The sequence below is a fragment of the Antechinus flavipes genome, chromosome 2 (assembly GCF_016432865.1).
Source record: "Antechinus flavipes isolate AdamAnt ecotype Samford, QLD, Australia chromosome 2, AdamAnt_v2, whole genome shotgun sequence".
Lineage (NCBI taxonomy): Eukaryota > Metazoa > Chordata > Mammalia > Dasyuromorphia > Dasyuridae > Antechinus > Antechinus flavipes.
This window is the reverse complement of record NC_067399.1, coordinates 426,523,049-426,537,341: the sequence shown is the minus strand read 5'-3', so window position 1 is coordinate 426,537,341 and position 14,293 is coordinate 426,523,049.

Sequence of the window (14,293 nt, the reverse complement as noted above, 5' to 3'; positions counted from 1 at the left end):
GGAACTTTGTCATCAGACATTTATTAAAGTCCTACTATATGCTAGGAAACCACCTAGATCAGGCATTATTGGTATTCATGGACACATACACATAACATATATGTGTGTGTATTTATATGTACATATATATGTACATACATGTAAATACAAATATATGCATATATACCAATGACTATATTTTATCATGATTGGTTTCCTTATTAATCCTATGAATTTTATTTAATGCATTTAAAAACATTATTTAAGAAGGGTATATATACCAAGGCATCCATGAGACAAAAAAGTTCAGAACTATGGATTCTACTTTAACATCATTCTATAACAGACAAGGAAACTAAAAACCAGATAGCTGAAACAATTTTCCCATGCTCCCTTAGCAAAGTTTGTGAATTAAGGTCTTCTAATCCCAGGGAAGCTAAGTGACAACATGATTAGAGCATCAGGCCCTGGAAGCAAGAGAACCTGAGTTCAACTCTGGCCTCAGACATTTCATACTAGTGTGACTCTGGGCAAGTCCCTTACCTCTGTTTGCCCCAATTCAATCATCTGTAAAATAAGATGAAAAATGAAATAGCAAACCACTCTAGTGTTTGCCAGGAAAACTTCAAATGGGGTTTGAAGAGTCACTCATGATACGGTGTGCTTTTTAATAAACTACATTAGATTACCTCCCAGGCTTTCATTTTATTTTTCAGTGAGGACATTAGCCACACAGATTTCCCAAGAAGTTACTAATCACATGGCCTCTCAAATATAGGGAAGACAATAATTCCCTCTCTCTCCATTTGATACACCTTAGTTAAGAAGAGGATGAAATCTCAGTTGTAATATACCACTCCATTCCTCATGCCTTGTACATGGAGCACATGATACTCTTAACTTTTACATACTCATTTTTGCACAGCACTTGTACTTTTTAGAAATGTTAATATTTAATTTCCTTAACAGTTCTAGGAGCATAGAAAATGTATCCCTTTCTAAAGATGAAGTTAGGTGAATTGCCTGAGATTACATATCCAGTTAGCATCAGAGTTGAGACTCTCCTCTCAGGTCTAATGCCATTGGTTCTAATTTTCTTATCATTACATCACATGGCCTTCCTTTAATTGACCAACTTGTAGGCAATTCTATTCAACAAACATCTACTATACCAGTCTCAGGAAAATTGATTAACCATCCACATAGGAAAAACAAAGTGGATGAAAAGGATGTTGCCAAGATTATGATAAGCAATCTATTGAGTTGGTCCATCAGTATGAACATATTGATCAAGCATTAGAAATGGAAAATGAACCAGGCTCAAAGATCAGTAGAAGAAGAAGAAATGATCAAATCTTGGAAATTATATAGTATTTTTGTTTGGTTTTCTTTCTCTTTTTAGCAATGATAAAGTTTTCTGCCACAAAAACATCTCAGAAAAATAAAAACAAATATGACAGGAAAAGAAATGAAGTGGGCAAAAAAGTAGGCTACAGCATAATACCAATCATGACTTGTATAAGAAGTGGCATAGAAAACATCATCAAAAAATAACATTTCACAAAAGTAAGTGAGCTGTTCATGTAGCCAAAGTGAGGAATAACAAATAAGTTTCAGTGGGATCCACAAGATAATAAAAGAACTACCTGAATGAAGAATTTATAAAAAGTCACAGACAAGAATTATCAAGGATAAGAAGGTATGTATGGGTTTCAGTTGGTATTAGTGGGTAATATATCCGTATTTTTGAGATCACAGGTGTAAGCACTTAAGGATCCACTTTATGCAAGGCTCTCTGCAACATGCAGGCAATATATGTGTATGAGATAAGACACAGGTCATTCCTTCAAGGAGCTTTATGAATCTGCCTTCATAGTAATCTATGTAGCTTTGCATTTTGCTGTTCAGTCATTTTCAATTCTGTCCAATTCTTTGTGACCCCATTTGGAATTTTCTTGGCACAGATAATGGAGAGGTTTGCCACCTCCTCCTTTTAAGAAACTGAAGCAAATAGGGTTAAGTGACTTACCCAGGATCATACAGCTAGTAAATGTCTGAGGCCAAATTTGAATTCAGGAAGATTCATCTTCCTGATTCCAGGCCTAGCACTCTGTCCACTGAACCACTTAGATGCCTTGTACCTTTGCATAGAGCCAGGTTTATTCGTGAAAAAAAAAAAACAAATACTCCATTTCCCACCCCCTCTCTATACCCTGATGGACATAGTTTCCAAATTAACGGCTCTTCCCCTCACATTGTCCTAACCCTACTAAGGAAAGTTCATCTCATTGATTCTTGAAAATTGCTTTAATTTAAAAATAAACTTGATCAGTATTATTCCTGCTTTAGACAGGGCTTAGAGGAAGAATAATTACACTCTTGTAATTATAGCATCATGTGGCAGAAGAGCTCAAGTTTGGGAGTAAAAGGAAAATTGATGCTCTCACCTTGCATCTCAGCAGAGACAAACTTTGACTCACATCACAAAGAATGAGACCCATGGAGTTGCCATCCTTTTCTTGCCTTTCAAGTACTACACACATTAACAGACCATAATATTTAGAGCTACAGAGCACCTTAGAGGTCTTCTAGCTCAAACCCTTCCCCCATTATAAAGATGAAGAAATAGGCCAAAAAAGTGTACTAACCGTCCAAGGCTACATATATGATAAGTGATGAGACTCTTTTGAGGATAACAGTTTATAGGAGATTGGTTTATCTGATAAAGATTGACTTATGTATTGTCTATCCAATAAAGCTCACCTAATCAATTTTCCATGTAATCTGACTTTTCAAACAGTGCCTTCCAGGGTTGTTGTGAGGATCAAATGAGATAACAAATGGTAAATGATTGACTGATCCAGCACTTGTGCATAATAGGTGATTTTCAAATGTCTATTAAACTAAAATGGCACTGGGGATACTAAAAGAGACAAAAAGCAGTCTCTCCTTTCAATCTTACAATCTAATGGTGGAGAAATAGAAAATAACTAACAGAAGGAATAAAAGATTTGGGGGAAGTCTTTCTCTAAAACGTGGGATTTCAGTCAAAACTTAAAAGAGACCAGGGAGATCCTGTAGTCAGAAGTTCCAGGAATGGAGGACAGCCAGAGAAAATGTCTTGTTGGTTGAACAGTCAGGAGGTCAATGTCACTGGATGGAAGGGTATGTTTTGGGGAGGAAGGTGAGGAAGTGGGAGCTTCTCTAACCAAACTGAGGAGATGGACATTTGAATTTCTTCCAAAGTCAACAAAAAGAAACCCCCTTGCTGGGAACTGGGAAGTGCCTTGGCTGCTGGTTTCATGTTGAATTATTTTTGTGGAAGGGAAGGGGGGGAGGGAGAAAGAATAGAAAGAGCAATTGAAGCCTCAGGCTAGAAATCATGTGTAACTGCTTACATAAGCAGTGCATTTCTTTATTGCTCCTCTGAGAGATTGGGGGGAGGTGGGGAGGGAGAATAACAAATCCATTCTAAATCAGTGAATTAAAATGGATTTCACCAGCATCATATGGTCCTTTATCAGTGGCCAGACCTTGTAGTATAAATCTACCTCAGTATCAACCATCCCTTGATCCTTTTCTTCATTTCTTAAATCTCTGGTCAAAGAAAAGTGTCCTTATCAACCATTCCATGATTGATGAAATATTCCCCAAATATTTATGTCTGAAAGAGGTAGGCCAGTCACAAGACAACCTATATGGCATAATGGATAGTGGATGGGACTTGAAGTCAGAAAGACCTGAGTTTGAATTCTGCCTCAGAAACTTAACATTTGACTCAGAGCAGATCACTTAATCTCCAGCAGTCTGTTTCTTCATCTATGAAAAAGGAGTAAAAAAAAGTAGCATCTATTTATTGTTGTGAGAGTAAAACAAGATGACATGTAAAGCACATTATAAACTTTAAAACACTATATATTTATATATATAGTATATGTAAAACATTTTAATATTATTATCAAATGAATTTGAAAGATGAACAATTAACAAATCTGAGTGTACTACTGCTATTCATGCAATGTCAGTAGATCTAGAACAAGGCTTCTTAAACTTTTTCCATTTGTGACCTCTTTTTGTCTAAAATATTTTTATGTGACCCCAGATATATAGACATATAAAATAGGTAAATAAACACTTACTCATGATAAATCATAACTTCACGACCCCCACATTCAGTTATAGAACTCTATATGGAGTCATGAACTACAATTTTAAAAGCCCCCCAGAATAATGGGTAGATTCCTATAGAGGATTTACAGGAAAAGATGGAGAAGAATAATACAAGATGACGGAGCAAATATTGGATTGAGAAATCATGGTTGCAAAAAGTGTCCACATGAATAAGATCACAGAACCATTGAATTCAGAGTACTTTTTTAATATCTGGTGTTCATTCACTCAAAGTCATTCAATTCAGTTCAACTAAGTGGCACTGGAAACACAAAAATGAAGAATTAAAGGTAGCCTCAAGAAGCTTAAAACCTACGAAGAAGAGATAGTACACAGAGAAGTGTGATACTGAGAAGAAAGCCACCTAGCAACTTCTGCATGTGCTGTAGCCTCCGCCTCCACAGCAGTCACAAATCTGAGCTAAAGACCCAGAATATAAAGTTCTCACTCCCAAATTTAGCACTGCTAATGGTCCAGCATCAGATTTTATTCATGGAAAAGACATTAAAATTAGCTGTTTTGCAGCTAGGGGACAGGTGAAGAGCATGCCCTAAGTACCACTATTTAGCTTGAAACTGAAACCTCTTATATGTGTTGCCTCTCTTTCTTAGAACATAAGCTACTTGAGAGCAGATACTGCCTTCTTTTTCTATTTATATTACCAGATCTCAGAATGATGCTTTGTGCATAATGAATATTTAAATAATACTTTAAAAAATTCATTTATATAAGCATTAACTAAGGCTCTACTATTCATCCTGAGACCACAAATTAACACTACTTATGTTGCATTGTATTTTTATTTACTTGTTTAAATATTTCCCAATTATGTTTTTATCTGGTTAAAGCTAAATTCCTGAGGGCTATGAGTTTGGCACTTCTCTTAGACTTTAATGAAGAGAAAGTGTAGATCTGCACTGATAAAGGAAGTTTTCTTCCCAGAAATTTCCTTATACCAATAAAATCATCATTCCAGTCTTCGTCCTTAATACAAACAAAGAATATAAGGTCAGAGAAGAGAAATGATAACTAGATGGATAGATAGATAGGTAGACAGATAGGTAGAAGAGAAATGATAACTAGAGGGATAGATAGATGGATGGATGGATGGATAGATGGATGTTTCCTCATATGTAAAATGATCTGAAGAAGGAAATGGCAAATGATGTAATATATTTGCCAAAAAAAAAATTAAATGGGGGAACGAAGAGTCAAACATGACTGAAATGACTGAACAAAAAGATATAATTGTGACTCAGTCTGTCTGTTGCAGACCTCCTGGTGGTTCCCTAGACTACCCTCCTCACATTCCTAAGGGGATCAGTTGTCCCCTTAGTAGGAAAGCCTCAGTGTTTGATGACAAACACTGTAGACAGATATGGACAGAAGACCAGGGCAAACAGTGTGGGTAAACAGTGGACAGATGACCAGGACAAACATTGTGATTAAACAGTGGACAGATGACCAGAGCAGAAGACCCAGACGATGATTTGTTCCAGGTTTCTCTATGCAGTTATGTCCAAATTTTGAATTTTGTGAATTGCCATCTCTGAAATGGATATTGACAAAATAGGTCAAGATGTGGAAAAAAAAAAATCCAGTGGACAAGTACAAAATGAAGAAAACTCACAGGCAACAATTGAGGAAGAAAAGATGTGAGAATCCTAATGGACAGCAAGCTCAGAAACAGTGAGAGACATTAGAACCAGTCATCTATTCAGACTTTTAGCCACTATTTATTAAGCACCTACTATATGCCAGGCTTTAGGGACACAGAAAAAAAAAGTCCCTGCCCTCAAGAAGTTTACATGGTATGAGGAAGTAATAACATATATACAAATAAGTAAACAAAGCACGGGGAGGATACTAATAATTTGAGGATAGGGTAAGGAAGAGATCAAGAAGGCCCTCTGCTAAAAGGCACAAAAACTAACATAATTTTAGACTGCATTAATAGAAACAGAGAAACCAAAATAAATAGAGTGATAGTTCCACTGTCCTCTAGTCTTCATAAGAACACATCTGGAACATGATGTACATTAAGAAGTACACTGACAAACTGGAGCATGTCTGGAGGAGGATGACCCAGATGTTGAAAGGACTAGAAATCAGCTAAAGGAACTATCAGTATTTTGCTTAAAGAAGTGAATACATATATGGGGGGGGGGGGGGGGGGCGGGGTTGCTTTTCAGTGTTTGTGAGATCTGTAACGTGGAAAAATATTAGATTTGTTCTACTCAGGCCCAGAGGAAAGAACTTGGGGAAATGGGCATAAAGGTTGCAGAGCAGTGGATTTCAAGTTGATATTAGGAAAAATTGCCTAATAATTAGAGTTTGTCTGTAGTAAAAGACCCAGGAGATTTGGAATTGGCCCTAGCCCCAAAGACCATTTAGCTTGACTACTTTGCAAACAGAATCCATGGAGCACTAAGGGATCCCTTCCTCTGGAGCTAGAATGAGTACTCTATCCCCAAGTCTCCACAGCTGGGGACTCAACTTCAGAACAACTTCAAAGAGAAGAAGCTGCTCTCCACCAAAGGCTATAAAAGTAGTACTTCTCTGCTTGGGGGTACCATCTTCCCATATGTCCCCTCACATAACTGGGGCTTAAGGGAGAAGAAAAGGAGTGTGGTAGAAAATTCAGTTTGGGGTCCAAATTTGCTACCCTGCTTTGTCTGAGCCCACCCCAACTTATTAGGAAATAAAGTGACAAATAGAGACATAAACTACCACTACACACCCAATTTCAGACTTGGCCTAGGATCCAAGGAAAACTTAGCCTCTTGACTAAGGAGGAATGGTGAAGCAATAACATCTAGACAGATAACAAGGGTAAGGAAAGGACAAGAAAGAGCTAAACAGAACTATTCTTTGGATAGGAGATATGAATATTTAAGTAGCAAAGGCCTAGAAGGATGTCAGAGCTGGAAGGAAACTTGTAGCTTAGAATATTTGAACTGGAAAGAAACATATCACACTTAGAGATCACCTGTTATTCTAAAGCAACTCTCTCACTTTACAGAGGAAGAAACTAAAGCCCAATTTGCCCAAATGGGTTATAAACTTAGGTCTTTCCACTGCCACCTCCATCAAAGGAGCACAGACCAGCAAAGTTAGAAGGAATCTTAGGATTCATCTGCTCCAACCTTCCCTTTCCATAAATGAGGAAACTGAGGTCCAGAGATGGAAATGTATTTACTACATGGGAAATATAGAACAGGAAAAAAACTGCATGAATTTATTAAGCACTTACTGTGTGGAGAGAATTGCTATAAGCACTAAGGAAGATACAAAATTAAGCTGCTCTTTTGGACCTTAGAGACTACTGGGTAAGCAACACTCAACCAAAAGACAACAGAAAAGAGCATGGTAGGCTTGAATTCATAGTTGGGGTACATGGGAGAAAGGATGGGGAAGGTAAGAGCAATTTGGAGGACAATATATCATCAGAAATAATCCCAGACAATAAGGCTAATAATAATATTAAAACAGCCTTTTAGATTATTCCCCAAAGTCCTCAGCTCACTGACTTTTTTACTAACCATCTACATTTTTACCAGATGTTTGCTCCCCTAGTCAGTAGCTTCAAACCATGGAGTCCAGCTTAGTCTCCTGAAAGGCATCAGATGCCACTCTCAGACAAAATCAGAGCCAGTGAATCATCAATAACATATGCGAAGCAGTGACTCATTTGAAGACAAGATAAATAAGAGGGAGGCCCAGTGGGACAAGAGGTCCTGTTTCCTAGGAAGGTTGTCTTCGGGAGTGCTGAATGAGTACACAGTTAGCAGGGAGGAACCCCTTCTGCAAATACTAGCACAGCAATTTCTAGACAAAGAGAAAATGCTGCTGCTAATAGAAATGGGCTGAGAGCTTGGAGCAGCAGAGTTATTTCAATACTGAAAGAGCTTTTGTCAAGCTTGGACCACAAGCTTCAGCATATAGAATCCCAAGCTTTTACCTTCCAATTTCTACAAAACCCAAAAGGAACATCAGGCAATGTTGCTCTAAAAAATATTTAGCAGGAGTTTCTCATTCAAGGAAGCAGTGTAGTAAGGTGAAAAGAGCATTAGATTTTAGAGTTAAAGGATATCAACTTAAATATTGATTCAGTTCTTCATTTCACATTGGTGAGCCACTGTTTTCCTCACCTACACAGTGACATTTTGGAGCAGTCTCTAAGATCTCTTTTGGCTCCCAATCTGATGCCCAAATGATTTTCAATCATTTTTTCCCCACCAAATATATTGGACAAAAGTCAAGTCTCTTATTCTGTCATTGATTAGTTGTGTGATTTTGAGCCCATTGACCTCTGCATATTGTGTTTACTCTGATAACAGTCTAGAGGAAACATAACACATTAGACTGAGCATTAAGCTTAGAATCAGTTAGACCTAAATTCAAATCCAGCCTAGGACCCTTATTAAATTCTGGACAAGTCAATGTTTCTTAGGACTTAATTACTATGTCACAGAGAGGTGGAAGAAGCTCCCAAAGCAGGAATTATCCTTCAATGCTCAAACTAGAGGTACTTTACATATTCATGTAGTACACCTAATTGTCAAGTGCTCAGTGGAACTATATAAACAGGCAGTGTGAAGAGATGAAGGGAAACTCTAAGAGAAAAATGGGAATATACTAGAATGAGCCTATAACTATTGAACCTGAGTTTCCTCATCTATAAAATGAGGAAAATCATACTCATACTAATTTCCCCACAGGGTGGGTGTAAGGAAGTTCTGTAAACCTTAAAACACTATTGAAAGGGTTGGTCTTTTTTATAGTCTAAAAGAAACTTACCATCTCCTAATATATCACAATTCAAATCAGTAAACAATGATTCAACATTTATTGTGTGCACTGTGCTAAGAGAGAGAAAGTTAAGATGCAATCCCTGACAATAAGGAATGTATTGTCTTAGTGGCATGGAAGGAGGAATGGAGAAGCAATAACATCTAGACAAATAACAATAATAGAAAGTAATACACAGTAAGTACATTAGGGAAGAGCAAGCAAAATATTACCGACTTTGGAGTTTAGAGAGAGGAGAGGTCATCACTAATAGGTGGAATCAGGGAAAGTTGCCTAGAAGAGCTAGTATTTGAGTTGAACCTTAAAGAATAAGTAGGAATTATCTTACTCTCTTTATTATCCATTCTCTCTTTCTGTCTATGCTAGATCTTTATTCTCTGGTTTGTAACCCCTAGTCCTTTTCTATCATCTGTGTTCTTCATGGAGTCAAAACTTCAAGGTATTCATCCATGGCTCTCTCCTCTGCCACTGCTTTGTCAAACCTGTTCTTTAAATCCCCCCTTTCCAATATTCCTCATTCTCAGAAAATGTTAATTCTTGGAAGTGACAGAAAGGATACTGCCCCATGATAGAAACTGTGCCCTGCTCCCAAATGCCTGATTATGCAGCCCACTACTGATATATATATATATCATCTACCTTTGAGAACTCACTTGCCTCAAAAACTCCTCCCTGAGTCCTTGTTCCCAAGTACCAGTTGCCCCTAGGAGTTTCAACTACCCCTGCTTTCAAGTTATGACAAGTGGTCTTTTCAAGCACCAAAACCCACAGACAACATCTAGCACAAAGTCCTCCATTTCTCTTCACAGAACATCTGTGTTCATAGAATAATTTAGTAGTGTAATACTCTCTACCCTCACCAAAACAAGACCTTGCTCTTTCCTCCCTTTTTGAATCCTTTAACCCTTCTCCTCACACACATAATTTAGGTTCTTCTCTTCTTGAGAAAACTTAGGGGTCACCTTTCCTTCATTGCTAGTCCTCATTTTGACTTAAACACATCACATACTTTCCTCTGTCTCACTAGTCCCTTCTCCCTCTTTCATGAATCCTTATATTTTGTAATGTTGTTCCATCAAAAAAAATTTTATTCTCCGATAGTCAAGGTGCCATAAAGCTCTATCTCTAATGCCCCATGCTCGGCATTCCACTGTTACTCCACCTAACTTCTGCTTTCTTCCTTTCTCTTTCTGCACATTTAGAAAGAAGGCTCTTTCTTAGAAGTCTACTATCATTCTGTTTCTATACCCATCCTTGACTACTGCATTCATTTATCCTTCCTGCATGACTTTTTTCTTTTTTTTATTATAGCTTTTTATTTACAAAATATGTGCATGGGTAATTTTTCAGTATTGATCCTTGCAAAACCCTCTATTTCAACTTTTCCCCTCCTTCCCCCCATCCCCTCCTATAGATGGCAGGCAGACCCATACATGTTAAATATGTTAAAGTATATGTTAAATACAATATATGTATACATATCCACACAGTTATTTTGCTGCACAAGAAAAATCACTCTTAGACATAAGGTAAAAATAACCTGAGAAGGAAATCAAAACTTGCATGACTTTTGCTTAGAGTGTTCAAAAAGCAAATAATCTATTCAGCTCTTGTTTTATTTCTAAGAATATTTCAAATGCCTCTTTATTATTGGACATCCATCTTTTTTATTTATAATTAAGCTTAGATTTGCAGGCTATGCTACCCTGGGCTATATCCTGAACTCTATCAGTTTTCCGAACATGTAGTTCTGTCTCCCCCTACATTTTCTGGAGGGTGTAGTGAGTCTTGTGTTAACTTGGATTTCCTTTCTTTTGTATTTGAAAATCATTGTCCTTATTATTTGTAGAACTTGTTGTTTCTGAATTGAATTATTCAATTTAACCACTATGTGTCTTGAAGTTTGAAGCCTTGGGTTGTTGTTTTTTTTCTGAAAGCAATCTATGCATTCCTTCCACAGATATTTCATTTTCTTCTATCAGACTGGGTCATTTTCTTGAATTATTTCTTGCATTGTTGTGTTCAGATTTTTTGACTTGTTTTTCTGGTATACCTAGCATCCTTTTGTTGTCTCCACACATCTTGTCTTCAAAATCAATATGTTTTGTTTGGATAAAATATATGTTTTCTTTTTTTTATGTTTTCTTTTAATGTAATTTTTTTTGTTTCTCTTACTCTAGATTATCTTTTACTTTTATGCATTTGAATTCCCAATCTATTATTCTTTTTATTTCTTTGGTGAGGTTTTTCATTGTAGATGCAAGTTTTCATATTCAGTTAATTATTTTTGCCATACAAGACATAAATTCTTCTTTCATAATTATCATTTCTCTTTTAAACCAATCTGAAACAACATGCTCTATTTCCATGTTCTCTTCAAATTCTCTGTCTAGTCAAGTGTTGAATTGCTTTACTTTGTTTTGCAGTATTTATTCATACATACCTGAATTCTTCAGTAAATCTGGAAACTGTATTTCTTTCTGTTGTCAATGTTTTCCCTTGTTGATTTATCTATTTGTGTTCAAATTCTTTGACTTTTCATCTTCCTGAGATTTTTGGTAATTTCAATTCTTTTTCCCTTATTTTTCACTATAATCAACTTTCTGATTCTTCCATCTATGATGGTCCTTTTCCTAGATACTAGATTCCAAAAGCAAATCATTCTGGGCAATTAATGGTTTATCAATTTGTCCTTCTGCCTTGAGAGGTTTGAGTGATACCAAATGAATACTGTGCTCTCTTCCTCAACCTTTGTAGAGTGGTGCACAGTTCCCAAACACTTAATGTCTTGGTCTATCCTCTTTTCCTCAGTTCTCTGGCCCTAAAATTCAGCTCTATATTGCTACACTGGAGCCAGGGAAGTAGGGGGCCGGGGAGCTGTGATTGCAGTCATTTGGATTTTGGCTTTCCACGGCTTTGGGAGGATTAGGAGTTGGGCTATGCAGTTGAGCTCGATTTCAATCCCAGATACATTGTCCCATTCTCTGTTCCTCCATTCTTCTACAGAGTGATATTGAAGCAGTGACTATTGAGGCTCCAGCAAACACCTACAGTCCACAGCCTGTATTTCCATGGCACTGGAAAGATGGAGAGTAGACTCAGTTGCAGGATCGGGTTTGGTTGCAAGCTGGTGTGTCATGTCCTTGGATTGGCTAGTTTTGTCACTATAGTGTAATGGGCAGTGTGGAACAGGGCAGTGAGTAAGCTGGAGGTCAATTTATTGGGTTGTTATCCAAGTATCCTAGATCATAGAGAGATCTGAAATTTCTTTTATCTTTGGCACTTAATTTCTGTTTTGGAGAAGTTTGAGAGGTCATAAAGATTAGAGAAAATGCCCAGTCCTCCATCTTGAAAGGCAGAAATCTGAGTAGGAATTCTGCAGTTACAGACAGGAAGCATTCTGGGACTAGAATGACATGAACAAAACCATAGAAGTGGGAAAGTATTGAGCATGTTTCTAGCATCATGGTTTATCCATTGAGACCAAAACATATAATGAAAGGAGCATAGTAATAATAATGATGATAACTTATGTTTGTGTATCATTTCAAGCTTTACAAATATTCTTATATTTTAAGAACACAAGTTGAACAGATAGGCTGGTGCCCGATGGTGGAGGTCCTTGAATAAGAGGCAAAGACTTAAATTTTACTCTGTAGGTAATGGCATGTCACTGAAGTTTCAGAGCATTTAGAAAGTTTGTCTGGAGCTGTGCATAAAAAAGATCGTTCATCTTCAATATGAAGGTGGATTAAAGGGAAGAAATAATAGAAGTGGCAAAACTTGTTAGGAGTTTACCACAATGGTTCAGGTGGGTGGTAATGAGAGTCTTTAATAGGATGCTGGCTATGGAACCAGAACCAGGGCTTGTTCATCTGTGAAACTGGTCAGAATAAGACTCAAAGACCATAAAAACCCCCAAAACTTGGTCAATCATTTAAAGAATGTTTGATTTTTACAGTCAAAGGTTCTGAAAAGGCCTCATTTCCAAAATATATAGAGAATTGTCTCTAATTTATAAGAAATCAAACTATTCTCCAATTGATAAATGGTCAAAGGATATGAACAGACAATTCTCTGATGAAGAATTTGAAACTATTTCTAGCTACATGAAAAAAAAATACTCCAAGTCATTATTAATCAGAGAAATACTAATTAAGACAACTCTGAGATACCACTACACACCTGTCAGATTGGCTAGAATGACAGGGAAAGATAATGCGCAATGTTGAAGGGGATGTGGGAAAACAGGGACACCGATACATTGTTGGTGGAGTTGTGAATGAATCCAACCATTCTGGAGAGCAATTTGAAACTATGCTCAAAAAGTTATCAAACTGTGCATACCCTTTGATCCAGCAGTGTTTCTACTGGGCTTATATCCCAAAGAGATCTTAAAGAAGGGAAAGGGATCTGTATATACCAAAATGTTTGGGGCAGCTCTCTTTGTAGTGGCTAGAAGCTGGAAAATGAATGGATGCCCATCAATTGGAAAATGGTTGAATAAATTGTGGTATGTGAATGTTATGGAATATTATTGTTCGGTAAGAAATGACCAACAGAATGATTTAAGAAAGGCCTGGAGAGACTTACATGAACTGATGCTGAGTGAAATGAGCAGGACCAGAAGATCATTATATTCGTCAACAACAATACTATATGATGATCAATTCTGATGGACGTGGCCCTCTACAATAATGAGATGAACCAAATCAGTTCCAATAGAGCAATAATGAATTGAACCAGCTACACCCAGAGAAAGAACTCTGGGAAATGACTATGAACCACTACATAGAATTCCCAATCCTTCTATTTTTGTCTGCCTGCATTTTTTATTTCCTTCACAGTTTAATTGTACACTATTTCAAAGTCCGATTCTTTTTGTACATCAAAATAATTGTATGGGCATGTATACATATATTGTATTTAACTTATATTTTAACATATTTAACATGTATTGGTCAACTTGCCATCTGGGGGAGGGAGTTGGGGGAAGAAGGGGAAAAACTGGAACAAAAGGTTTTGCAATTGTCAGTGCTGAAAAATTACCTATGTATATATCTTGTAAATAAAAAGCTATAATTTAAAAAAAAATTAAACAGTGTTTGAGTGATAAAAACAAATTCCAGCTCTGTCATTTACCTGTCTTTATAATCTTAAGGAAGTTACTCAATTACTCTGGTCTTCAATTTATTTTTCTAAATATGAGCAGTTTGGACCATATGATTTCTTTCTTTCTTAGTTTCTTTTTTATTTATCAAATTTCAATATATACTTTTATAATGTTTTGATTTCTGTTTTTTAATTCCTCCCTCTTTCTCCTCCTCCTTTC